A 27283-nucleotide genomic window follows, 5' to 3' on the forward strand; every position below is an offset into this window, starting at 1 on the left:
CACGTGGGAAATTCCGCCAATGTAGAAATCACAGCCATTTTGGTTTATTTGAAACAAATATTTTACATAAACAGTAGGCTCACTTCACTTGAAAAACTAATCAATTAATAAAGTTAGCATGAATCAGTGACCTTCAGCAAAGTTGTTTCCTATAGTTTAAGCTGATAATTTTCCGATAGACAAGGTGAAGTGCTTCCAATCACAGCTAAATATCAAAAACTGTTCCATTCGACGTGGAATAACTCGCACACTCCTTCAGTTCAACGCTAAATCATATCACTCTCAGTAGAGTCACATGCGACTGCGGCGGCGGGCGTCGTTCTCTCAGACGACGCTCAACTCAACCAATCAGTCTTCGTGCAACAAGTGCGGGCAGCGGTTAGCCAAAAATCGTAGAGTTTGTTGTTGCTTATCTAGCGCGAGCGGACCGCATGCTTATTCGACGCGCCGTCGTCGTCGCATTCACATCGATTGCTATGGACGAAACCTATGGTTCATATTTATAGAACAACTTTGTCTGTTTTTGTGGACAGTATTTTCACGGTTCTACACCCACAGTAATCGGTGCAGCCGGCGTGTGTGACGGCAAGTGTTTATTTTTAAAATTGTTGTTTACCAACGTGTTCTGCTCGCATGCTGGCTCGCTCTGTCGGTAGCGTGTTTGGTTAGTCTTACTCGTGGTGTGTTTACTGGTTGAAAGTGTAAATCGACAAAAATAGCTTTGCACGAGATTTGCAAGGAAGAAAGCATAAGTTCGCATCGAAAAAAAAAGTTTGCAACAAGCAAGAGTGGTTTAAAAAAAAGTGCTGTGTGTAGAAGGCGATCCAAGGGTTAAACGCTGCTGATAACAGACACTCACTCACACCACAGTTTTACCGACTCCGGCTAATCCACTGCACTGTGTTCGTTCGAGTGTGGATCGTTTTTTTAAGTTGGATCCATCAAATCGGCGGTAGCAACGGTGAACCGCGCTGTGGTGCTGATTGACCAATTTAATTCAATGAGGAAAAAGCAACCAACAGCGGCAGCAGAAGCGTCGTAGGAGTGAATCACATTGTGTACGTATGAAATATATCAAAACGACTAAGGATGTAAATTTAATTTATACACAATACATCTTTCGCCATGTGTGGGGCAGTGAATTTGATCCGTGAGAGAAAGATTCACATGAAGACAGTTTAGCGTTTTAACACATTGCCAATATCGCAACGGCTGCGTCTTTGTTGTGGATGGAAAGTTTCGAAAAATTTAAAGAGATAAATAGGAATGCACACATATGTTTAGGAGCGCGTGCGTCTGATGGTTGCAAATCGGTACGCACCGTGTGAAATCGATTGTATATTTGAAATTATTTGCGTAACCTGAAAATTACAAATCATATGAGTGTGGTAGGAGACGAGTTAACACATAAATATTTCTCGCGTAACATTTGAACAGGGCCTGTAATCTTCTGTAAACAAACTTTTAAAACCACGGTGCACTTTGATCCAAAAAGTGGTACTTTATTTCTAGAACTTGACCTTTTCATTTTAGCAATAAAGTGTCTTCAGAAGATTTGTTTGTTTAAGGAGTCAAGCCCACCTTGAAGGCCAACAAATAGCGACATTTTGTTTTTTTTTGCTAGGAGAGTAAGCGACATATTTCAAATCGATTTTCACACATTTATTGTTCTTACATTCGTCTTCGAAAATCATTATATTATGGTATTAGACGGTCCGCGGTGGACACGCTGGCACGAGCAGAAATTATCTGAAATCAAACATTTCAAAGGGGTTGCATTAACAATCAGTCAATTCGGCGGCGACCGATGGTTTTCGAGGTAATCGTGATTAAATGTTTTAAATTATATTCCCGGTATCATGGATATGGTTATCTTCAAAGTCGCATAACTTCGTCAATTTATATCGGATTAACTTGAAATTAAGGGAAATTAATCTTATGCAATAAAAAAAAATCGATGTTTGAAACTTTGCCGGTAGTCGCATGACTACTTAACACTCCGAATACGGTGGGTAAAAAACTTTACGCCGACTACGAAGCCTCCGCAAAACGTGTAACGGCAAGTTTGCAATGACATAGCTTAGCCATTTCTAGATGCATTTCAAAAAGTGTAGTACGTCTAGAATTTCTAGGGTCTATAGATTATTTTTATGGGTAACAGATTAAAAATAGGGTCGTCTAATTTTTTTTAAAGCGAAAAGAGTCGTTACACGTTTTCCCCTCCCTTAGTTTTTTCCGAGGGGGACGACTCTATCTACGATGCAGAAAAGATTGTGCTTTGCTGTGGCTAGCTGCGCGCACGCTGAGTAGATAGAAAGAAGATTGATGACGATCCTGAGATATTCTGCAAAAAGATGATGCGCGATGCAAGTAGATGCGAGAAATGAAAGAAGATTTTTCGAAGATTGATTCGCTAGTGTGAGATTTGTTGAGCATCTAGACTTGAGATTTAGATGTGTCGCCCCCGCCGGTTTTTTCGAAAGAATTTGGAACTGTGTTATAAGAAAGAATTTGAGGTCATGTTTTAATCATGGACCTGGATGGCCATAGGACCGTCGTCTGGAAGATCTGGAACATCCAAAAATGTCAATCCATAAAACTGATCCGACAGTTCCACGGTTTTTTTTTTTTTCAAAAACACGTGGAACTGTGTTATAAGAAATAATTTAGGGTCGTAACATAAACATGGACCTGGATGACCATAGGACCGTTCTCCGGAAGATCCGTAAAAGTGGTCCAGTCATGATACTGATTCTAGAGCTCCGCGGTTTTTTTTCGAAAACATTTCGAATTGAGATATATGAATGAATTTGGGGTCGTGACATAAACATGGACTTGGATGGCCATTGGACGAAAGATCCGGAAGATCCGTAAAATGACTTCATCCATGAAACTGTGAAAAACGCGTTTTTTCAAAAACTCTTGGAACTGTGATATAAGATAGAATTTAGGGTCGTGACATAAACATGAACTCGGATGGCCATGGGACTTCCAAAAGATCCGGAACAACCATAAATTGGTAAATCTGTGAAACTGGTCCTAGAGCTCTGCAGTTCATTTTGAAACACTTTGAACTGTGATATAAGAAAGAATTTTGGGTCGTGACTTAAAAATGGATCAATGTGGCCATGGGACCGTCCTCTGAAAGATCCTGAACATCCGTAAAAGTGGTAAATCCATAAAACTGATCCCAGAGCTCAACGGTTTTTTTTTTTTTCAAACATAATACTTTTATCAGAATGAATTTGGGATCGTGAAATAATTATTACCTGGATGATTGTGGGCATCAGCCAATCAACGATCTTGTTTATACGAAATTCCTCGACATTTTTGTGTACAAAGTGTTCAGCATCAGCTGAGGATTTCAAAATGCCTGAAGCTTAGCCAAAAATCTTGAATTGAACCAGCTAACTTTTAACTGCGTATTTTTGTTGTGCACATTTAGCAATACAGTTGTATTCGTGCAAACTGGTGGTGGCGAGGGGAGATGTAGCCCTCCCCAAGTAACCAAAAGTTCTGATAAAAGGCTATTTGTGGCTTAAGCACCTTGGTTGAAGGTGGTCTATAGAATTCTAAGTAGCCTCATTTTTAAGTCGTTATAAGAATTTGAATGTTCCGGTACCATAATTGAAGAGCATTCTAAGCAGCCTCTGGCGGAACTTGAACGGAACTTTTAGAAAATAAATTAAAAAAGGTTTTTGCCCTCTATCGGTCCTATATTTAAGTTCGCACTTCTATGAAAGTTATTTCTAAAGGGAGGTATTAATGTGTATTGATTTATCAGCATTAGTAGTAGTAATGGAGCTTTTTGAAGAATTAAACACAGTCTTTCTGCGTGAGAGTCTCAGCACAAACCGCTACGTCATCTGAAATATATTAAAGTGAGCTGTTGTTCCGCCTATTGTTGGAGTTTTCTGAGCCAGCTAACTGACTTGAATACGAAACACAACACCTTGAAGAAATTTAAATTGGTGTTTGCCCGCATGGTATTCCGTCACACTTGTCGCGCAGTGGTTAGCAATCGTAGATCACATGGGTTCACGGGTTCGAATCCAGGAAATTACTTTTTATTTATTTTTTATTTTTTTTTATAGAATGTTGCATAAATATAAGAATTATGATTTATTCGGGCCACTGATTATTTCATAATTAGGTACATTAAATTTTGTTACAAATAAAGACTTGTGCGGATTGCTGGAACTTTATTTTAACTTTATGGAACTTGAAAGTTCTGTCGGAACTTTATTTGAACTATATGGAACTTGGAAGTGTTGAATGCGGAACTTTTGGTTACTTGGGTCACGTATGTGTTGGTAGAGGCAAAAATATAAACATTTCAGAAGACGATTAAAATAACACGGTCTAGTATCATTTTCATGGAATTAGCACTGTTATGGATGTTCCGGATCTCTCGAAGGACGGTCCCACAGCCATCCGGGTCCATGTTTCTGCTACGACCCCAAATTCATTCTTATATCATAGATCCAAATGTTTTTGAAAAAAACCACGGAGCTCTAGGATCCGTTTCATGGATTGACCACTTATACGGATGTTACGGATCTTCTAAAGGATGGTCCCTTGGTCATCCGGCTTCATGTTTGGCGTAGTGGTTAGCATCCATACCTCTCACGCCAAAGTCACGAGTTCAAATCTCACCCCCGGACAAGTCACGAATGACCCAAGAGCGTTAAAGTGACTACACAGAAAAAAATCTGAGTTTTAACTATCGCGTAAAATCTTCCTTCGTTTAATTTTGAGCTATACTTGGCATGAACAGTGAAATCGTTTACAAGCTGGCATACAATATTGCTAATCTATGCGATATTGCGCTTAAATTTACATGAAATATCGCGTAAATTTATGCAAAATCTAGCGTTAATTTTATCTCGCAGAAATTTACATGAATTTTTCGAACAGTGTATAATAATAATAATAATAATAATAATTATAATAATAATAATAATAATTTCATAGATTTACTACTTTTACGGATGCTCCGAATCTTCCGAATGACGGTTCTATAGCCATCTGATCCTAAATTATTTCTTATATCACGTTCCACTTGGTTGCAAAAAAAAAACTGCGGAGCTCTAGGATCAGTTTCGTGGATGAACCACTTTTACGGATGTTTCGGATCTTCCGGAGGACCGTTCCGTTGTCTCTTGGATCCATATGTAGGAACCATGACAGTATTCTGGCTAATTATGAACATTTGTGCTTATTAATCTAAATTATAGGCCTTAAACCACTTGCAAAACTTATAAACACACCTTTAAATAAACGTGTAACGCTTTTAAAAAAAGTAGACGACCCTATTTCTAATATTATTACGTTCAAAATAATCTAATGACCCTAGGAGTTCTAGAGATACCATAATTTTTGAAATTCATTAAGAAATGGCTAAGTTATACCATTGCAAACTTGCCGTTACACGCTTTGAGGAGGCATCGTATTCGGAGTGTTAAATATCCTTCACAGTTTGAGTAGGGTAAATTATGGCTTCGGCACCCATTGACTATTTTCGGCAACCGAAATTGAAACGTTAATTTCACTGTATTTTCCCATCAAAACTCTTCGCTGAATGTATTAAGCCGATTCCTTACCTTTTCAGCTTCAATCTGATTACATTTTTACGACTGTGCAATCCTGTTATGCCATATTTTTCTTTAAATTAAATATACACACTACAAAATACAGCTGATTTCGAGTTGCCGATAATAGAACAGCTGGTTTACACGCAATTCAAATGGAAAGGGTGCCGAAGAAAAAGAGACTGCCGACAATAGTCACACTCACCTGAGAAGTTTGGAGCGATGTAAAAACATGTTCAACCCGTTTTGATCAATTCTGTCGATTGGAATTGGTAGAACAGCAAGCAGCAGATAAATGTCAACAAACAAACCTGTCATGTATGTGTGTGACGCTGAGAAATCGCTAATAGAAGTTCGGACGCTGCTTAGATTGACGAGAATACGTAAATTCCCCTATATCAAAAAAATCATGTCTTATGCCACGGATACACTTGTATGACAAACTAAACCATGGCCGTCTTAGTAATGGAGCAAACTCTTTTGCTCATTACAGCGCTCCTAGGGAACGTTTTCGGAAGATTTTGACGTATATTTGCTGATTTTTTTTAACTAGTTCGTTTATTTACTAGACTCAGTCGTGTGTGTGACACTTTGCGGAGCCAAAAATCCGTAATTTTTGAATAAACATTTTAAACAGCAGTAATCTACGTTAGTATTGGGTACCAATTACTCGTGGCGGGCTCAAGGTTGATGGGTAACAATTTCGATTGGAAGGAGATAGGTAGGAAACAGGTTTCTGAAGCCTCCTTCCGATACTACTCTCGAACGGTTAACCAAATGCTGACTGGGCAGGGGCAAGTAGCACAGAAGCAGGTGGATAATAAGACAGGGACACAATGGCTGGAAAATGTGTGGAAAGGAGGGGATGGTCACATCAGACAAACAAAGGAATTCGTAGATCGCCTGCATGTAGGGATGATCACGGGTTCTCAATACATCTCTTACTTCACGGAAAGGTTGTCTACCTCGGGTCACTAGGGTATCCAATAGTCGTGCGCTGGAGGCGTCATTACCTGGGCAATGCCAAACCGCGTGATCGATGTCATCATAACCGGTTCTGTACCTACATATATTGCTGTCAACGAGGTTGATGTAGAGATGTGCGTCTAGCGAGTAGTGCTTGGACATAAGTCTTGTCATCACGCGAAAGAATCCCCGACTTACATCCAGACCTTTGAACCACGCTTTCGAAGAAACATTTGGAGTAATGGCATGTAACCATCACCCAAGAGAACTATTTGACCAATCGAAGAGAACTATGAGGTACTAATGGGAAAAATTCATCATGTGAAATTCTTCTATCATAAATCTAACCTTGTTGTGCGCCCACCTTTGCGAGAGAGTCCGCCTTCTCATTGCCTGGGATTGAGCAATATGAGGGGACCCATATATGATCTTTCGACCTGCAAACCCATCTGCTCCCTTACCTTTGAAAGGAAATAAGATCAGTGCCTACCTTGTTTCATCGACCGAATAGCCTCAATAGAACTGAGACTATCCGAGAAGATGAAATAATGGTCTTTGTGCATGTCGGAAATCATCCCCAATGCGAAGTTGATTGCTGCTAGCTCAGTAACATACACGGAACAAGGTTCCTGAAGTTTCCGGAAGGCGGTTGAGTATTCATTGAAGACACCGAAGGCAGTGGATCCATCAATGCGTGAAAAATCAGTGAAAAATCTTCTATTTCTATTGACTTGTTGGTACCTTTCAGCAAAAATACGGGGAATTGAGATAGGTCGAAGTTGATCTGGAACTCCTTGAATAGCCTGTTTCATGGAGAGATCATAGTCAAAAGGGAACTGTAGTTAGTAAAGCGTATACAAGGGGGGTTAAAGCACGGAAGGTTGAAATCCGATTACATGTAATTCAGGTAGATTCGCACGAATCTAGACGGGGTGCTCAATTCGAGCATTGCTACGAAGTTTTCTATCACAAGGATGTTACTGACACTACATTTGATCAATACTCTTAATGAGAGCTCCCAGAAACGGTTCTGCAGGGGTTTTACACCCGTTAGAACCTCTAGGCTCATATTGTGTGTTGAATGCATACAGCCAAGGGCAATACGTAAGCAACGATATTGAATACGTTCCAATTTGTTTAGGTGACTTTTTCTTGCTGAAAAGCTAAAAGCAAAAAGAGCCATACTCAAGAACTGAAACAAATAGTCGTTTTATATAGTTTAATGAGATCTTCCGGGTGTGCACCCCACCATGTCCCTGAAATTGATCGTAGAAAGTTGATCCTTTGTCGACACTTTTGTTTCAAATACGTATTGTGGGTACCCCAAGTGCATTTTGAATCAAACCAGACTCCAAGGTATTTGAAGGTCAAAGATTGGGTAATTTATCTGTACAAAATATTTAGTCGCAGTTTGGCTGGAAACCGCTTCCTTGTAAACACTACCAATTCAGTTTAGTTGTGGTGAAAACTCTATCCCCAAATTTTTGGCCCTGAAGGACAGATTATTTAGGGAATTTTGCAATGGTCTTTGCAAGATTTCCGTACGTGGACCTTTCAGGGAAACCACGGCATCGTCTGCAAGCTATCTAAGCGTGCATAGATTATCTTAAAATTTATCAATATCTTTGCAATATAAATTATAAAAAAGGGACTTGAACCTTGCGGTAGCTAATTCTAGAAGTTGTCCGTTGACCTAGATTGATGGTCATTTATTTTTCTGACAGTAAATTATACAAGAAATTATTTAAAATACTGGGTAATCCACTACTGTGCAGACTGTCTGGCAGTATGTCTATGGAAACTGAATCAAATGCGCCCTTAATATCCAAAAAGACTGAAGCCAATTGCTCCTTGTGCGCAAAGGCCAGTTGAATATCAGATGCAAGCAACGGTAGACAATCGTTTGTTCCTTTACTCTTTCGGAAATCAAATTGCGTATTTGAAAGCAGGTTGTTTGATTCAACCCAATTGTCAAGTCTTGATAGGATCATTTATTTTAATAATTTCCTCAGGCATGATAACCTAGAGATCGGACGGAAAGAATTGTGATCAGAAGCTGGTTTCCCAGGCTGTTGGAATAGCTATTACTTTAACCTGTCTCCATGCTTATGCCCAACTATATTGAGTTCCATAAAGGAATTATACAAGTTAAGAAATCGACTTTTAGCGATATCGGGGAGGTTTTTTTAGGAGGTCGAATTTGATCATATCGCTTCCCGGAGCAGAGTTATTCGATGAAAGAAGTTCCATTGAAAATTCCAGCATGGTTCGTCCAGAGAACCGTTACTTTGGGCTGTATCCCGTAAAGTCGGTTGTGCTGGGATAGAGTCTGGACAAACCTTTTTCAGCGAAGTCGAATATCCATTGAGAAGAGTATACTTCACTCTCATTAAAGGGTGAGCGGTTTCGCATATAGCAAGCCTTTTTCCATAGCCTTGTCATTGAGGTTTCTCTAGAAAGTCCCTCGATAAAAGTACGCCAGTTATTTCTTTTCTTTGCTTTCAATAAGTTTTAAGCTTTTCCTTCAAGCTTTAGATACTTTTCAAAAAGCTCAGATCTTTCATGTCTGCAATATTAAAGGCATCGGATTTCTCTAGATACAACTTTGTACATACGTCATCCCATCCAGGGGTGGCGGGTTTCTGAGCTTCTAATGCGCTTTTGTAGATCAGTTCGGTAAAGAAACTATACTCTTCCAATGGTGGCAGAGGATCGGTAGAGTCAATACCAAGAGTTACCGCCGATGCAAATTTTTCCAATCAATATTCCTCGTGCGGTCAAAAGGAACTTGAATTAACTAATCTGTTTTTAGACGACCACTTTTGATTGAAATAATAATTGGTAAGTGATCACTATCATGGGGATCATTGATAACCATCCACAGACAATCTAATGATAGTGAGTTAGAGCACAAAGATATATCAAGACGGCTCTCGCGAGCAGGAGGTTTTGCTATACGTGTTGCTTCACCAGTGTTCAAAATAGTCAAATTGAAATCGTCGCACAAATCATAGAAAATACCCACTCTATTGTCATCGTATGATTCGCCCCAGCCAGTACCGCGTGAGTTCATATCACCCAGTATTAGAACTGGAGATGGAAGGATATTAGCTGAACTCCAAAGCTGATGGTGGTTTATGGAAGTCCTTGGAGGGACATATACAAAAGCTATGCAAAGATCTTTGTTCTTAACATTTATTTGGCAAGCGACAATTTCAATGCCTGAAATTATTGGGATTGAACGCCACTATATGAATCTTCTCGGCTCAGGCGGATAATGTTAAAATCGTGGAATTTTAGTTCATCTTCAGAAGAAAGCCAAATTTCACAGAATGCAAATATATCACATTCAGAATTGTGAATCAAATACTTGAACGAGTCTAATTTAGGTATTAAACTACGACAGTTCCATTGTAATAAAGTGATCATATCTTGATGCTCACTCGACGAATTATCCATCGAAAGATATGAATTCACCAATGAGGGGCCATGATACAGTCAATTGCTTGAAGTAGTTTGCGACTATAGGAGCAAGCAGGTCAATAAGCCCTCGAAGTGGCGATTCGTCGGGAAAGCCGAGGGTCTATTTGTTGATAACAACAATTACTGTGTATTTTTCAGTTCATAAAACGCTCTTGTTTTGGAGACAGCCACGAATCGGCGGCCTCAAAGTAAACGCTGGAGTGGAACTGCAAGAACGAATATCTCGATACCTTAAATTGGTATGGATTAGCCTGACATAAGAGGTAAAATACCAAAAAATAATACTAAAACAGTGTTCCCACAATATCATTCCAATACCAAAACAATGCATAATAAACAAATACCATACACGAACTGTAATCCGGATGGGTAAACTATCCCACAAATGGTTTGGATGATACCCCGAACACGTCGTTAAGCTCTCTTTTATAGTTATTTTTATTAGGGAAGCTATTTTCTTCTGCTCGTGTTATGTCTGGCTCGTCAATACCATATTAAGGTTACCAGCTATGCTGTTTCCATACCTGAATGTGGTATTCATAAGTTCTTCTCCTGCTCGGGAAGCCACCAATGTTCATCATAATTTCACATCCAAACGCACAAAGCAGAACAATCGCAATTAGCATGTTGGTTGATTCTACATTCTCCACCATATTGCCACAGAAACTGATCGCACACAAGCGCTTGCTTAGCTAAAACCTGCTAAAACCATGTCACCCACCCGCACAATCGGATAGGCAGCGGCGCGTCCACGAGTGTGCTTTATATGTCATTGATAAACCGAAGGTGACGTGACATTAAATTAAATACCCCTATTCTCACTGTCACTTTATAGTAGTGGCTGGCAACGTGTATATGGTATTTGCTGTTTTGGGGCCATCGCTGCCTTGGCCTGCTGACGAAGACGCCTCACGGTCTCCCGGCTGATGATGATGATGATGATCAAGATTCAACATGGCTTTCTTGATTTTGTAAACAAACAAGTTCCCCTTTTCTCTTTCTCAGCAGGTCAGCCTGACAGACACTGAAACTGAAAACCGTTCGCGTCTTCTGAAATTAACACTTTTTCGATTGGGTTGTTTTATTTTAAATTCCAAACAGGTGGCCATACCGTCGTCGTCGCCACTTAGGAATAGCAAAGATGGACACCTATAGACTGAACGCCGTTCATCAGTATTCTTTGAAGGTGTGTTTGATTTGGACTGGGTTCGTGGTAAGTTGAATTCCCGATAAGAAACGCGAGCCATGGTTGAGGCATGGCCTTGAAAACATGAAGATCGCTCGATAAACAAACCGTTGACCGACAATCACCACACGCAAGTTTGCCGACACACTGCAGCAGCGACCGGCGACGAAGCGACGATGATTTCGATTACGATGCTTTTGTTTACGCGTGGCGCATTGATTTGCATCACTGACAGATTGAAGTGCTTTGAGAATGAATAATTTCTATGTCACGTGTGTTTGAGATTTTGTTGTAATCTTTAACAAAGTGAACTTAAATATTGCAATCGCGCCCTCTGGGTCTTTTTAGATCCATGATTATTATTGCTATAAAGTTATAAATTTTACTTATAGCGAATTCGTTTATTATTCAGTTCCAACCTGGATCGGGTATCAAGATTGGGTCTGCTTGTTTTCTGACAAACGTCAGTTTGCTCGTTTGTTTTTAAAACCTAGCTCAGGTTGAGGTTCACACTGACAAAAAGTTCGGTTTCGCACTGGGTTGGAACTGGTGTTAACCCCGATAATAAACGAATTCGCTATTAGAATCGAAATCTACCTGCATGAGTGGAAAGATCTAGAGGTAAGATGGCTATACTCAGAGTTAATATTTTCACAGCGAGTAAATATGAGTTACTCATATTTACTCAAAAATAAACAAAGTAGTCTAATATGTTTTATCAAATCAAGCGTAACCATTCAAATCGACATATCTGCTTTTGTAAACAATCACTTCAATCGACGATTTGTCTTAACTGCTAACTCACTCACGTAAACAAAAACCATCATCAGGTAGGGGAATCTTTTCCCTACTAGCTGGTGTTGTTAGTTTGCGTGTGTAAGTTAGCAGTTAAGACAAACCGTCGATTGAAGTGATTGTTTATAAAAACAGACACGTCGATTTGAATAGTCACGCTTGAAATAAAGTTCTGGAAACAATAGCCGTATGACAGATTTTTTTTTTTCAATATTTAGTTATCATGCTCATGTCTAGGACAGGGGATACCTAAGCCTCTTCTGCTTTCTTGGGGTCGAAGGCTAATGTGAAATATCGTCGGTGGTGTAATGTCTTCGAAGTTTTTAGTGATTTGGTGATGGCATTTCAAGACCAAAGAATTTGGATATTGACCAATTGTTATGAGAATATTCTTTTCTGTCTAAGGGGTTTTTCATCTTGTTGAATTACATGCCTGAAATAAGCAGCTCGACATTAAAATAATATCCATAACGGAAGATGGATATAAATCTCTGCGAATATTTATCTAGAAACAGTAATGCCGCGGATACACTTGGATGACCTACTATGAGCATGAGCATTATTTGTATAATAATTATGAGCACTATACAACAACTATACGCAAACTATACAAGTGTGACCATGGATGTGCTTATAATTTATTATACAAATAATGCTCATGCTCATAGTTTGTCATCCAAGTGTGTCCGCGGCATAACGGTCAATTGTCACCAGAAACTTCCGTTGTTTCCCCTGATACTCCTGGAAAAACACAACCATAGACACGAGTTGAAAAGGGTGAACAGGAAAGGGTTGAATTTTCATCGTCTGGTGTTGTTGTGATGATCCATATTTAGCACAAAAGGAACAATGTTGAATGCGGTATTTTATTTAGCTGTTCATCCCAGGTCAAAACAGGTTAGTTCTGGCCAACTTCATAGTTGATTCTATTCCGAAACTTAAAAGAAGTTTGTCAATGAGTTATCGTCAAATGGACGCAAGGACCACCAGATCTCGTTTTTCTTTGTCATACTGAGATTGTCCAGAATCCCCCTGGTAACCTTTTCTGTTATTGTTTGAAATCCGTTCTGGGATTGTTCAGAATTCCTCCTGGAATTGTTTGGAATCCCCCTGGACTGTCATGCATCCCCCTCAATATTGACTGAAATCCTCCCTGGGATAGTCCATAATCCCAATTTGGATTATGCCCTTTGGGAAGCCGCACTAGAAATGTCAGGAATCCCCCCATAGGATTGTGTGGAATCCCTCCTGAGACTGTCATAAATCCCCTTTTCGATTGACTGGAATCCTCCCAGGGTAGCCTGCTGTTTTGATTTGATTCTGCGTTCCGTTTCCCAATGTTCCATTTCGCTATTCTCCATTCCACGTTTAAGCAATTTTTAATTTGCACGGCGTGCAGATTAGCGGTGTTCAAATTAAAACGTGTTACTTTCCCAGTTCAGGGGTCTAGATACCATTTGGACATTATGACCACATGGAACCGGCTACAATCCAGTTGCACATACTGGTTGCACATTGTAAATTACTTTTTGAAGCACAGGAAGTAAGTTTCTGAAAAAAATCGGGACCATAAAATAAGTTTCAGGAAATGATAATTTTATAGACGTCCCGAGCGAGGATTGGGATCTTCCGGGGGAACATCATTTAGCTATGGGGAGTTCAAATGCTGATTGCAGTAAACAACTTTTCAAGCACAATGGGAGCCCTTTTGAAAAGAAATCGTAGAATTGTAAAACGAGTTTATCAAATTTATTACTTCTACGGATGTTCCGGATCTTCCTGGGGGACATAATAGAGCAATGGGATGTCCAAATGATGATTTCATTTCGTAAATAACTATTTGAAGCACAGTAGATGAATTTCCGGAAAAATCTCGGAGTTTTAAAATTAAGTTTCATGAAATGTCAATTTTTACGGATGATCCGGAAAAGTTTCCAGATCATCCGGGGGACCATTATGTAGCCATGGCTAGTTCAAATGCTACTTTTCAAGCACAATAGCAACCGTTTTTCAAATAATCGTAGAACTGTATAACGAGTTTACCAAATTGATCACTTTTAAGGATGTTCCGGATCTTCCGGAGGACCGGCATGTGGCCATGGAAGGTCCAAATGCTGGTTTCACAATGTAAATTACTTTTGAAACACAGTAGTAAACTATTGAAAAAAATCACGGAGCTTTAGAATGAGTTTCATAATTTGACCACCTCTATGGATCTTCCGCAGGACCAGTCTATGGGCAAATAATGTTCGGCTGTACCATATCGGTTTCTTTTATATATAAAAGGTGGAATCTGCTCCCAGACACCTGAGAAGATAACTCAGGGTGTGGGGATGGGAGAAGTAGCGCTCCCGACCCACTAAACCTTACCAACAATCAATACGAAACTAACGATTTTAAATTGGCTCACTACTTGACTAGCCTATTGGTCCCAAGCAAACGATTAACGTGCCCCATTCTAGTCGAAATTCTACTACTACACAATGTTTGTTTTGATTCGCTATGAAAGTTTGACAGATAAAATGAGGGGGTTAGTGGATTTTCCTATGTTTTGAGGGGTGAATCGATTAGCTTGGGACCGAAAAGGGTACCAGAGCTGAGCCAAAAAGTTGAGCACGTTATTTCGGGACCTTCTAGTCTTAGAGTTACCTCTATGACCTTACCCTGTGCTCATGGTCATTACATCATGGGAGGGGGCCAGTTGCGCTATGGCGCATCACTACTGGTGTATCACAGACGTGACACTCGCTACTGCACAGTGAGCAGCTGTGCAGGGCCTTCCTCTTATCGTTCGCCTGAGTTCTAGAGCAGACGTGATAGCAAGCCAACTGTCCACGGCAGTACAGGACAGATGTGACCGCTTACCAGCTGCGTGTGCTGCGACTTGATCAGAGTCGTCACTCCTGCCTTTGCACAACGAGGGTTTGTGCAGGGTTTATCGACCTCCTGGGACAAGCTGGATGGGGCTCCAGCGTCCTTACTCTGCTGTAGTTCGTGTAGCCGCAATATCTCTCCCCTGGGTTCGATAATTAACGTTTCCAGGGCACACCACGAGGAGGCGAACTACTTCATGCCCCAATACCCCATATTGGTCTAGTCATAGTTCAACCAACCGGTGGAAACTAACGATTTTAAATTGGCTCACTACTTGACTAGCCTATTGGTCCCAAGCAAACGATTAACGTACCCCATTCTAGTCGAAATTCTAGTACTACGCAATGTTTGTTTTGATTCGCTATGAAAGTTTGGCAGATAAAATGAGGGGTTATTGGTTTTTCCTATGTTTCGAGGGGTGAATCGATTAGCTTGGGACCGAAGAGAGTACCAGAGCTGAGCCAAAAAGTTGAGCACGTTATTTCGGGACCTCCTAGTCTTAGAGTTACCTCTATGGGTCAACTATGTGTTCATTTTTAGAATAATTTCATCTCAGATTAACCATTCTCCATTCACCGTATTTAATCCGTATTGTAACCGGTTCCGTGTGGCCATAATAGCCAAATGACATCCAGACCCTTTGGAATGGCAAAATGGAGCATATAGCTTACCATTCGTGCAGGTAGATTGAGAAACTAAGTAAAAATTATCATTTTATAGCAATAACATTTTTGGGTCTACAAAGACCCAGAGGGCGAGAATTTGACTATTTTTGCCTAGGGGCAAGACAGTATTAATATATTTGCAATGAGTAAATTTTAATTACACACATTTACTCAAAAATGATCAAAGTAGTCTTGATTTTCTGATCAACGAAAATATCCTCTGACAGCATATTTAGTTTTCAATATAAACACAGTTTTTAAGCAATAAAAGATCCAAGATCGATTGGTTTAAGTGTTGTCGTTGAAGATTTTTGATGATGTGGTGGTGTTATGTCTGGACTATATATGTTGGTACACGACCCGAGATTTGAGAATTTTCTGACCTGTGAATATACATAGATTATTTCGCAAAGTCTATAAAAGATCCGTCTCATCTTGTTGAACTAATTTTGGACATGAGGAAATCCAACATAAATATTGAAGTATATCGTGACAAGTACAACTATGTCCTCACAACGCTCATCATGGCAGACTACGAGTCCATGCAATAGTGCTGAATGTTCAGCACAGTGCACTGAGAAGCATTGGGCGCTCTTTGTACCCACACAGGCCCTAACCGCTAAGGAGAGATTCCCTTCCAGAGGGCGGACTTGTCGTCGTCGACCGGCTTCGTTTGAAGGAAGCGCCTGTCCATCGGGACCAGCTCCAACATCCGTCATATCAGCCTACCACCAAAACGCCACCCCGCTAAATCAAACCGCCATCGCATGACAGCCAACGAACGGTAGTAAGACCGCCATCGCTGTAGTCGCCGGTAGACCAGTCGGTGGTATCGCCATCTTGCTGACAAGGTCCACCATCGCTGGAATCGTTCTGAAATTTCAGCGAGCACTCACTGGACTGCATTCGTCGTAGTCGTCGTAAAGTAATCCTGCGTAAGTGGAACGACAATTTAATATTCTACACTTCTGGAATATTAGAATAAAATCTAAATTTTTTAATATAGTACGAATAACACCGTTCTTATGTTGTGTAGTTTTATAATTGGAATAGATTATTAGTTTCCTTTTTTAATTGATACTTACATCGGGGTTCATCATTGAAAACTGGAAAGCACATCAACATAATTTGCTTGGCAGCATCGGTTTCAACATTGTTTTCAATATAACACTCAGGTTGCTATGTGTATAAGATATTGAGCAACGCGAGTTACACAGAGTTACTCAAAATTTACTCCGATTTTACTCATGATCTTAAGCTGACTTACCTCCAGATTTTTGCACCTAAAATACTGACACTTTACCAGAAGTTTCAACTCCAAAAGTTAGGGTTCCTGACATACATTCAATTGAATAGTGATTTTGAGTCGAAAAAGCCCCAATACCGTCGCAAGGTTAAGGGGTTACAGTGTAGAAGACGAAAAAAGGTCAATTTCGTGTGGCCTAGCCCCTTTATTTAACAAAACATCAAGTATTTTCCTTACACGAAACATGCATTATCCAGACCAGTCCGTCACAGTATCAGCTAAAATCGACAAAATCGATGCGGCCATGAGACTGCTAGCTTTCCTTTGCTGTTGAAGTCCAACAGCTTCGCAGCATTCTAAAACCACAGTCGGCGTCTACAAACAAATTTTCAATCACTTGTCTATCTTTTTCCCGTCGCTTCATTGGTCTTTCTTTCTAGCTTCGGTGAAGCGGACGAGTGAGAGCGCTCGAGTTTGATAGTTTCGCTTTTCATGACACACATCAACTTAGGTTACCTGGCATGTATCACGAAAATGAAAATAGGGTATACGTCCCTAACCTCGGTCTAATATGCAGCCATCGATTACGTTTTTAATCATAACTCATCAATGAATTTACCTGCAAACGATATTCTACTGCTAAATGGTATGCTTAGATATGCTTATCATGTCGTTTGCTATCAGAAACCACGAAAAGTTGAAAAACTTACTTTTTTTAAGACAATAACTCACGAGGGAAATGTATGTAATATGGGTCTATTGTCCCCAAATTGGGTCTATTTATGGATGCAACTTCGTCCTATCTTGTTTGATCCTCAAAAAAACGCTCTTGGTAACGTTTTCTGATGTATTTTTTTTTATCACTATCACTGTTAACTTAATGCTCTTCATTCCTCAAAACATTTCTTAGAGAAAATTTTACGAAAACTACATTAAATCACTCAATTTAAAAATTAAAAATTAAAAATTTCGCTTATCGTCTTTTGACCGCAGAATATCTAAATCAGAACATTGTGATGTTCATTATACAGGTTTGGCAGAAAAAATCTCCCTTCCTGTTCGTTCCTTATCATCCAAATGCAAAACAACATTGTTGACGTTACTCTTATTGCTATATGCTGTCAAATGAATTTCATGGGCCATAGTTAGGAACATAGAAAAGAAATGTGTCCTTAAAGTTGGGTCCATGTTTTACTTGTGAAAACGTTGTTAAACAATTAAAATAAACATAAAATATTCAAACAGCAACTGTAAGTTTTACGTCTAGTGTGTATTATCAGGTAATTCCAATCAATAAATGCCATAATCAGGCCATTTGATGATCGTCAGTCAACCTTCCCATCTTAACCTTATAAGTCATGGCGGCTAAAAACTCCGAACATTGTGATATTCTCAACCAGTTTTATTACTTACGAGAGCTGAAAATGTATTGAAATGTTGTGATATAAATTGATTTGTGTGTGGTACACATTTATCAACCATCAGTGATCAATATTTTCCTTATTTTTTGTGTAATATTCCTTAATTAATTATTTATTTGCGTGATAGGCCGAATGAAAGGACTAGACCCACATTACATACCGTAACCCTATATATTTAAAGCATTTTTCAAGATTACACGTCATATGTTTAATTTATCTTCCATCATCATATTTATCTAACAAAATGTAACGAAAACGGGACATAACGCATATTAAACAAACTGAAAGACCGGCGATAGAGTGTCGGTGAAAGGGATTGAAAGCCACAATGAGGTTTTTACTCGAAAATCGACGATAGGGAAGAGCGCTACTTCGTCGTAATCGCGCATTTCTGTTCTATCGATCAGACAAGATCAATAATATCAATGATTTCACCGTGCACAAATCAATAATAGGTTTGTTCCGATGCGTTAGTTCATTAGCTACAACATAAACCCTGTTAGAGCGCATTGTATGAATATTTACGCTCATTGTTCTCAAAACAAAAGAAGCGCTCCTAGCGAATTCTCTTTATCTACGTTTATCCGTAGGACGAAGAAAATCTAATGGCGTTTCAATGCGTTAGGACGGAATTGAAACTCGTAGAACGAATTTAGAATCATGAAGCAGCATTAGATTTTGAACAATATATCAACAATTTGTGACTCTTTATCAAATCCAACGGTACGTATGGAAAGGTGGATAAATTTAGAAGTCATCTTTGACAGAAATATTCGATTTTTGGGTTAAATTCGTTCAGAAAAGAGAGGTAAAGCACGGGTTGTTCTTAGTAAGACGGAAATTAGATCAAAGACCCTATTTTCATAGAAAGCTATGAGCAAAGCAACGACGAGAAAATCCACAGCCAGCCTTTCGTTCTAAAGGTACGTTTCGACTATCTGATTTGTTGGTCTGATTCGAGCGGACTGCTCGATAATTTTGTCGGATGCAATGTTTGGATGCGTTCACACTTTTTCGACATGATGATTGGATTTGACGTTTGTTTTGTCGAACGAAATAGGTTAGCGTTTAATTTTCATTCGACTCATTCAGCAAAATAGTCGCAAGTAAGGTAAAATATTTTTTTTCTAAAATTTCACGGTTCTTTAACGGTTCAATTAAAGAACGCTTGATTTGTGTTTTGATGACAACCAGCAGCAAGGTAAACCGATTTCCTAGCCGATTTCACTATTCAATATCCTGTCCTGTGTATGATTTGACTGATTTTTATTTTCCAGTGTGATTGGCAGAAAGATGTCGTAATGGCTTTGATCATGGCATGCTTCACAAAACAGCGTTTATATAATACGAATCATGTATTGTATAAGAATAAGCATGCCAAACAGAAGGTCTGAGAGCCTGCTAATAAATTTTTAGAGCTTCAGAAAGGTTCGGAGATCTACGGAGAAATTTGCTGAGCTTCAGGGTAGTTCGTAGATCTTGAGAGTAGACCTACAACTTCACAAAATTTTACAGAAATTAAATAAAATTTGCAGAAATTCAGAAAAAATCACAAAAGAGATCGTAGATCTTCAGAAAGAAAGAAATTTTCAAAACTGAAAACAAGCAAGCTAAAATATTTTCAGATCAATTTGTAAAACTGGAATTTTGGAATTCAGGGAAATTCGCAGAACCTTAGACAAGTCCAATAATCTACTGTGAAAGAATATCACAGAAGTTTAAAGATCTACTGAAAAATTATTGAACATAAGAAAAGTTCTTAGATCTTCAGAACAAAGCTCCGGAACTTTGAAAAAAATTACAGAACCTCTGAAAAAATAACAAGAATCATCATAGATCTTCAGATAAATTTGAAGACCTTCAAGAAAGTGTGCAGCTTGTATAGTAAATTTTTAGAATCTCAGAAATTTGAATGGATCTTCAGTGGAACTTTAGGGAAGTTCGGCGATTTTAAAAACAATATGAATACGATTTCAGGGAAATTTTTAAATCTTGAGAGAAACATTTAAAACTTCAATGAATCTCAACTATTTTCAGATAAATTTGGAGAACTTTAAGTAATTTAGAAGATCTTCAGGGTAGCCCGAGAGCATACAGAGGAGTTTACAAAACTTCAGACATGTTTGCAGATCTACTGAGAAATTTATTGAGCCTCAAGGTAATAGGTAGATCTTGTGAATAAAACTTCGGAGTTTCAGACAACTTTACAGAACTGAAGGTATTTGCAGAACTTCAGAAGAGTAGATATTAAGAGAAATATGTAGACCTGCAAGGAATTTTGCAGATCTTCAGAGACATTCAGTAGTTCAGAAAGCTTCACAGTTTCAGAAAAAAATATGATATATTCAGAAAAATTCGTAAAATTTCAGAAAAGTACTTTATTTTGAAAAACAAATCTCAGCGAAGTACGAAAGTTCAAGATTTTGCAAAATTCCATGGAAGTTGGAAATAGATAGATCCGAAGAACTTCACAGAAGTCCGTAGAGCTTAATAGAAGTCTGTAGAACGTACATTTTAAGAAAATTTTGCAAAACTTCTGCAAAACTCACAGAACTTTGGGAAAATTCGCCGATCTTTAGAAGTATTTACACAACTTCAGAGAAATTCGTAAATCTTCAGAGATAATTTGTAGATCTTTGGGGAATTTCAAAGAATTTCAGATAAATCTTCAGAACTTTATGGAAGTCCAAGAATCCACAAAGAAATTAATAGAACTTTAGAGAAGTTCGGAGATCTCCAGAGCAAAAATACAGTACTTCAGAAAACTTTTCAGAATTTTTAAGAAATTTTAGGAACTTCAGAAAAGTTCAGATGGTAGATAGTAAATCTACTGAAAAATCTACAGATGTTTAAATAAATTTTCAGAATTTTATGGAGGGTCTTGGATTTTAAGAGAAATTCACTGAACTTCAGGGAAGTTCGCTGATCTGTAGAGATATTTGCACAACGTCAGAATAATTAGTAGATCTTCAGAGAACTTCGTTTCTAGATACATTTTTTATACTTTCCATTCCCGGGCAGATGTTCAGAGGTATGAAAATCTACAGAGAAAATTACAGAACTTTCTAGGAGTTCGTAGATTATTAGAAATTTAGTGAACATCAGAGATAATTGTTGATATTTAAGGATCTTAAATCTGCATGGATTCAGGAACTTTGAAGATTTTTAGAGAAATTTGCAGAACTTCTGAAGAACACACAGGATTTCTAAGAAATCTGCAGAACTACCGAGAAATTTGCAGATCTTCAAGAAAGTTTGTTGAAACAAAAACAAAACTTCAGGGACGTCAGAGAAATATGCAGAATTGAGATCTGAACAGAAATTTTCAGAACGCAAGGAATCATGTAGATCTATTGAGAACTTTTTCCACTAGCTTGTCGAAAGTTGGTATCGACATCCTAGCGAAGTTTTGAAATCCTTTTTCGTCTTCATATCGCAGTTCAAGATGAACCAGATCCCTGCCGGTGTTCCTCTTGAGCAACTATTTCCTACTCCACAAAGTTCACCTTCTCCTTCTCGTTTTATTTAAAATAATAAAAACAAATACGCCTGCTGAAGCTAGAGCAATTTTCCGGTAATTAATCATTTTGTTCGACCATTTTCCACAGAGATGGCGCTGTTTCGCTGGTAGGAAGTGATAAAAATCCCCATATAGAAATTGAGAGAAGTAGGAATAATTCGCTTTCGGTGCATATTCAGGTCACAAAAAGTGAGCGACAACCTAAAGAAATTCGTTAGGGGCTTAGTCGTTCAGCTTTTGCCCGGAAATAATGCAAAACAAGCTACAATTAAATACAAATGATTTTTCCCCATACAATTTTACCTGCTTTACTACCAGTCCCCAGAGAGCCAATAAAAATCAAATTTGAGAGAGAAATTCTCTCTCACGAGCTCGATCTCTCAATATGCCATGTATTTTGTTGACACTCGATTTGTGCTTTCCCTTTCACAGATTACAAAATAGAGTACCTGACACTACAAAACATGTCTGATACCTCTATATATGCATTTGCTTTAACATTTGAAGTCTCTCCTTTTTTACATATTCTGCGCAAAAGATACTTTATGCCCCGCCCCATACATAAAATTCGGCAGGAAATTCTGTTGAGAGGTGAGCTATTTTGTGTGCAGAATGTGTAAAAAAGGAGGGACTTCGAATAATAATCTAAATGCATATATAGAGGTACCAGACATGTTTTGCACTGCAGTGTCCTCTGTGAACAATGATAGGAAAACAGATTGTGTCTAGTTTCCAATAGATGTCACCGCAAACAACAGCTGTGACATCTGATGGAACATGAATGCAGAAGCTTGACAAAATGATTTATTCACTAAGGAAGTATCTAATTTTGACTTCTGATACAAATTTCTAAATTGACAGTTCTTTCGACATGTGCAAGCAGTGTGAACACCAGCAAACAGGGGGGTTCGACAAAGTGTGTCAAAAGTAAAATCGAGCTGATTTTTCATTATGGCGGTGATAAAAATCAGACCAAGAAATCAGATAGCCTAAACCTGAGTACTGCGAACTTAGCCGATTTTATTTTTCAAGTGAGCTAGAAAACAGCTTGAAAATCTTCCAAAGTTTCAAATTGTTTGGCTGAAACAGCTCACGAAATTGTATATACATGCTGTCAAATGAACTCTTGGCTCCTCCTCCTCTGCTCCAGAAATAACGTATACATGGTGATGGGAGTGCACCTGCCCACAAAGCTCACATGACTCTTATAAAGTTTAATTATATTCTTGTTTCAGCAACCCAGTTTTGGCTTTATTATTATCAAATAAAAACACTTTTCCGAGCATCACGCTCGATGATTTACATTATCCGCCTACTAAGGTTGATGTTTCGACAGTTTCATAATTAAAATTCTTAATTTGTTTTCAGTAGGTGGCAACACCTTTACTTGTGGTTCAAACAGTAACTATCTACGTGACTTCTGAGCTCTTGTGAATGTTAGGCTCCCGTTTGACAGTTTGACTCGGCTCCCAGATGACAAGCATTTTGAGTTAGTTCGCAGTACTCAGGCCTAAACGAACCTTAAGCGTGCTTCTTTTTCATTTTCGTTTCGTGTTGATAGCCTAGCTAGGCGTTCTAGAAATGATACGTTGAGCACGTTGTATGAAAGATTCAAAACTCGAGTTCATTTTAGAGCTTCGAAAATGTAGAGCCCTGATCCAGAGACGGGCGTCGACTCAAATTAAAAGATCAAACGTGGTTCCAATCGAGCAATGTAAATAAACACGAGCGCTTCACGAGGAAAAGCGTGGGTTGAGATTGAGGTTAAAATTCAATCTTTGAGATTTAAATAATTATAATTAAGTTTGCGTATGACAAGTATACACCGTCACTCAAGTCAGGCCTATTATAATCTTTTAAATCATCATTCAAGAACAGGAACTGCACTCGGAGCTGCTAATAGTTTTCCACTATCCGATGCCCCGCATAAATCTAATTCGTAATTAAAATGTGGCTGGTAATTATATACTAAATCAATTTAAAATCCCCTTTCATCTAAGCGACGATTCTATTATCAATATGGTAGATTACTTACGCTACATAATCGAGAGCTTTCGTCACGCTTTAATCGCGCGGAAGCCAACAGAATTGAATCCACTTTTCTCTGACGACGCTGTCTTTGGTTATATTCGGTTTATTTTTACGCAAGGATGCCATGCATTTCAATGGAATTTTTTTTTTCAAATAATCACTACCAATACGGTCAAACAAGTATTCGTTTTACCGTGACGCTGAAGCAGACGACAATCGCTCAAATTAAACGTCACTCGAATTAAATACAAAATTGCGGGTTGCCAAACTTTGCAGACAAAATAACTTAGTTGACTGTGCAACCATATTTACTTTTATTCTCTCCATGCGTTTCTCATGTGCCATTCTCCGGTGCACACGTCAATAACATTTACATTATTTGACGAATCACAGGTCATCATGACATTTGATTATTGAAAACAAAAGAAATGAAGAAAAGAGACCTACTGCTGCCATGATTACCTGGGATGCATGTAAAATATCATTGGTTCGTGCACCGAAGAATCGCCTACCCACACCGCTGAACTACGGTTACGAAAAATCTTGATCGAAATTCAAATTAATGCATTCCACACACAAATCCCTTGATATTACCGAACTACTGTGTGTGACAACTTTGTTTTATTTAATACACATTTTGCAACAGCGCACCACACGGTTTACTATTCCTAGTGAAGGAAAAATGGTGTCATCTGTCACGATAAAATTTTACACCTCGTCCGGATCGAAATACGAGAAAAGGCGGTGGTGCAATTAAAATTCACTCGGCGAACCACGCTCCGGTGCACGAGACGCAGCTTTAGGTGGTTGATACGTGAGCGATGAGCCACGGGCTACAGTCGGACTCTACTCGAATTACAAAAAAAAGCCGATCGATCAATTATTGCGTTTTTCATTTCTTGTGTATTCATTGAGCGGCTCAATTTGAGCCCTTCGGTAAGCTTTGAATATTAATTAGTCAACATATCTTTTAAAGTCGTGCTACGACATTGTGTTCAACTCCAAATAAAAATGAAAACCTTGTATAGAGTTCAAGGTAACGTTTTCCATTTCGGACCATGTCGATTAACATTCCAAGCATCATATCCCCCAAAAAAATGGAGACTAATGACACACCTGATGGTGATTCCTTTGGCCCAATTAAAATGCAATTTGGGGGAAAAGCCCATCACCCATCACAATGAAATTGCGTTTCCCATTTGGAATAATTCGGTCTGATGCACGTTTAATTTTAACGATATCGCACGTTTGCAAATTTGGGCTGTGTTTACCATGTGTTTTCCGGAGCTCTCACCGGGTGCGACGTCGCCGGCCATCAGCGAAAGGTCAATAACATCAACAACTCTTCGCTTTCGTCGTCACGTGGAATGCATTTACGTCATTGTAATGTTTGCGCGTACCAATTTATCAGCGAATTTGAGAGTTTAATGATGTGTACTCTCCTTTGAAGAGGGAAACAACGTTGTTTTCACTTATTTAAGGTGAAACTCCGACCTAGACTCCGATTCGGTCCAATTATAAATTAGTTCTCTGAAGTTGGTGTGAAACAAGCAGTGATAACATTCTAAAATCATATGCTACTTTGAACATCTCAACGAGCATTTTAAGTATTACCATAGAAGTAGCTATAAGACTAGAAGTTTCCGAAGAAACGTGCTCCACTTTTTGGCTCAGGTCTGGTACTATCTTCGGCCCCAAGCTAATCGATGCACCCCTCGAAACATAGGAAAATCCACGAACCCCTCTTTTTATCTGTCAAACTTTCATAGCTAATCAAAACAAACATAGTGTAGTACTAGAAATTTGCCATCAGATACCACCACGTCGACTTTGAACGCCACAGAACGCCAGTTTGCCTTAATCTGCTTTTCGCTTCCAACAGTTTTCTGTGTCTTCGTCAGGTTCCGCTTGACGATGGCCCAATATTTTTTGGGTGGAGCTCTGGCTTGCTGTGAGGGTTCTTGTCCCTTGGGCACCACCTGCATGTTGTTAGCGACATGACATTTTTTCCGTAGTTGCAGGATGCCAAATCCGGCCAATACAGCACGGAACAATCGTGTTGCTTCAGGAAAGGCAGCAGACGTTTTTCCAGACACTCGATCACGTAAATTTCCTGGTTGACCGGCGCGGTTGCAATGAAAATGTCGCTTTTTAAGCCACAGGTACATACAGCCTGCAAAACCAGATATTTCTTAGCGAACTTCGACAGTTTCATATGCTTGAAAATGTCTTCTTCCCCCTTCCGGCTGCCGTATAAACCTCCTGCCCAGGAAGCTGTTTGAAGTCTGTCTTGACGTAGGTTTCGTCGTCCATTATCACGCAATCGAACTTCGTCAGCATCGTCGTGTACAGCTTCCGGGACTGTGTTTTGACCGTCTTGTTTTGTTTATCGTCGTGATTTAGAGTCACTGCCCTTATAAACGGGTACCATACACAAACGATATCATAGATGGTGCGACCATACCGCATAGAGTTGGGATGATGTACCGAGTTGGTGGTTAGGGGCTTCTTATGGTTATTGTTTATGCGGATACCTTCTTATAAGTCGACAGTCCCTCGTTTTTTAGACGACACTCCCAGCTTGTTTGCGACATATCGGACGGAGAGGTTGGGTTCCGCTTGAAACCACTGGCCTGGCACTCTTTTGTCGTCGTTGCGGCTTCCAACTTCCAATTTGCCCCCGATCCATGCTTCCTGGCTGCCGGCAATCGTTCCCCGAACACTTGTATCAACAATCAATACGAAACTAACGATTTTAAATTGGCTCACTACTTGACTAGCCTATTGGTCCCAAACAAACGATTAACGTATCCCATTCTAGTCGAAATTCTAGTACTACGCAATGTTTGTTTTGATTCGCTATGAAAATTTGACAGATAAAATGAGGAGTTAGTGGATTTTCCTATGTTTCGAGGGGTGAATCGATTAGCTTGAAACCGAAGAGAGTACCAGAGCTGAGCCAAAAAGTTGAGCATGTTATTTTAGGATCTTCTAGTCTTAGAGTTACCTCTATGCTTGTATTACGTTGAAGACAGTTGATTTGACCACTTCTAACGCTTTCACTAACTCGGCGTGCGATTAGTTCGAATCTTAGCGATGCGCCTGAAAATATTTGAGACGTTACTCCATTTTACGCCATTTTAATAACTGAAAAGCAAATTTTAAAATCAAAATAGAGGTATCATTTTGCTCGGACACACCTACAAAATGAGGGATGTTCATGTTTTTAAATGCTCGCTTAAAAAATGCGTCATGTTTAAGTCGACCAAATTTTGATCGTAACACCCTTTAGAAGTACCGGCGCCGGTGGTTTAGTGGTAAGCGTGACTGCTTTCTCACCCCAATGGGTCTGGGTTCAATCCCAGCCGAGGTCGGTGGGATTTTTCTGAGGTATAAAAATCTTTGGTCACGTATTCCTTCGGAAGGTAAGTAAAGCCGTTGGTCCCGGCCCATGTGTGTACGCAGGTGTGGAAGCTGCCTTCCTGCACATTCGATTGCCGTCAAT

At 39.2% G+C, this 27283-nt stretch overlaps 1 protein-coding gene across 1 annotated transcript in view; it reads left to right on the plus strand.

The window, feature by feature from the left end:
• Positions 1–476: 476 nt before the first annotated feature.
• ZnT77C (Zinc transporter 77C) overlaps positions 477–27283 on the plus strand; it is an 87258-nt gene continuing 60451 nt past the window's right edge. Inside the window, exon 1 of the mRNA XM_065221934.1 lies at positions 477–1058. The gene's annotated coding sequence lies outside the window, so the exon portion shown is untranslated. The remainder of the gene's footprint in view (positions 1059–27283) is intronic.

This window comes from Ochlerotatus camptorhynchus, unplaced genomic scaffold (genome assembly GCF_037179485.1).
Source record: "Ochlerotatus camptorhynchus isolate MF236.1 unplaced genomic scaffold, CSIRO-AGI_Acam_v1.1 ptg000150l, whole genome shotgun sequence".
Classification (NCBI taxonomy): Eukaryota; Metazoa; Arthropoda; class Insecta; order Diptera; family Culicidae; genus Ochlerotatus; species Ochlerotatus camptorhynchus.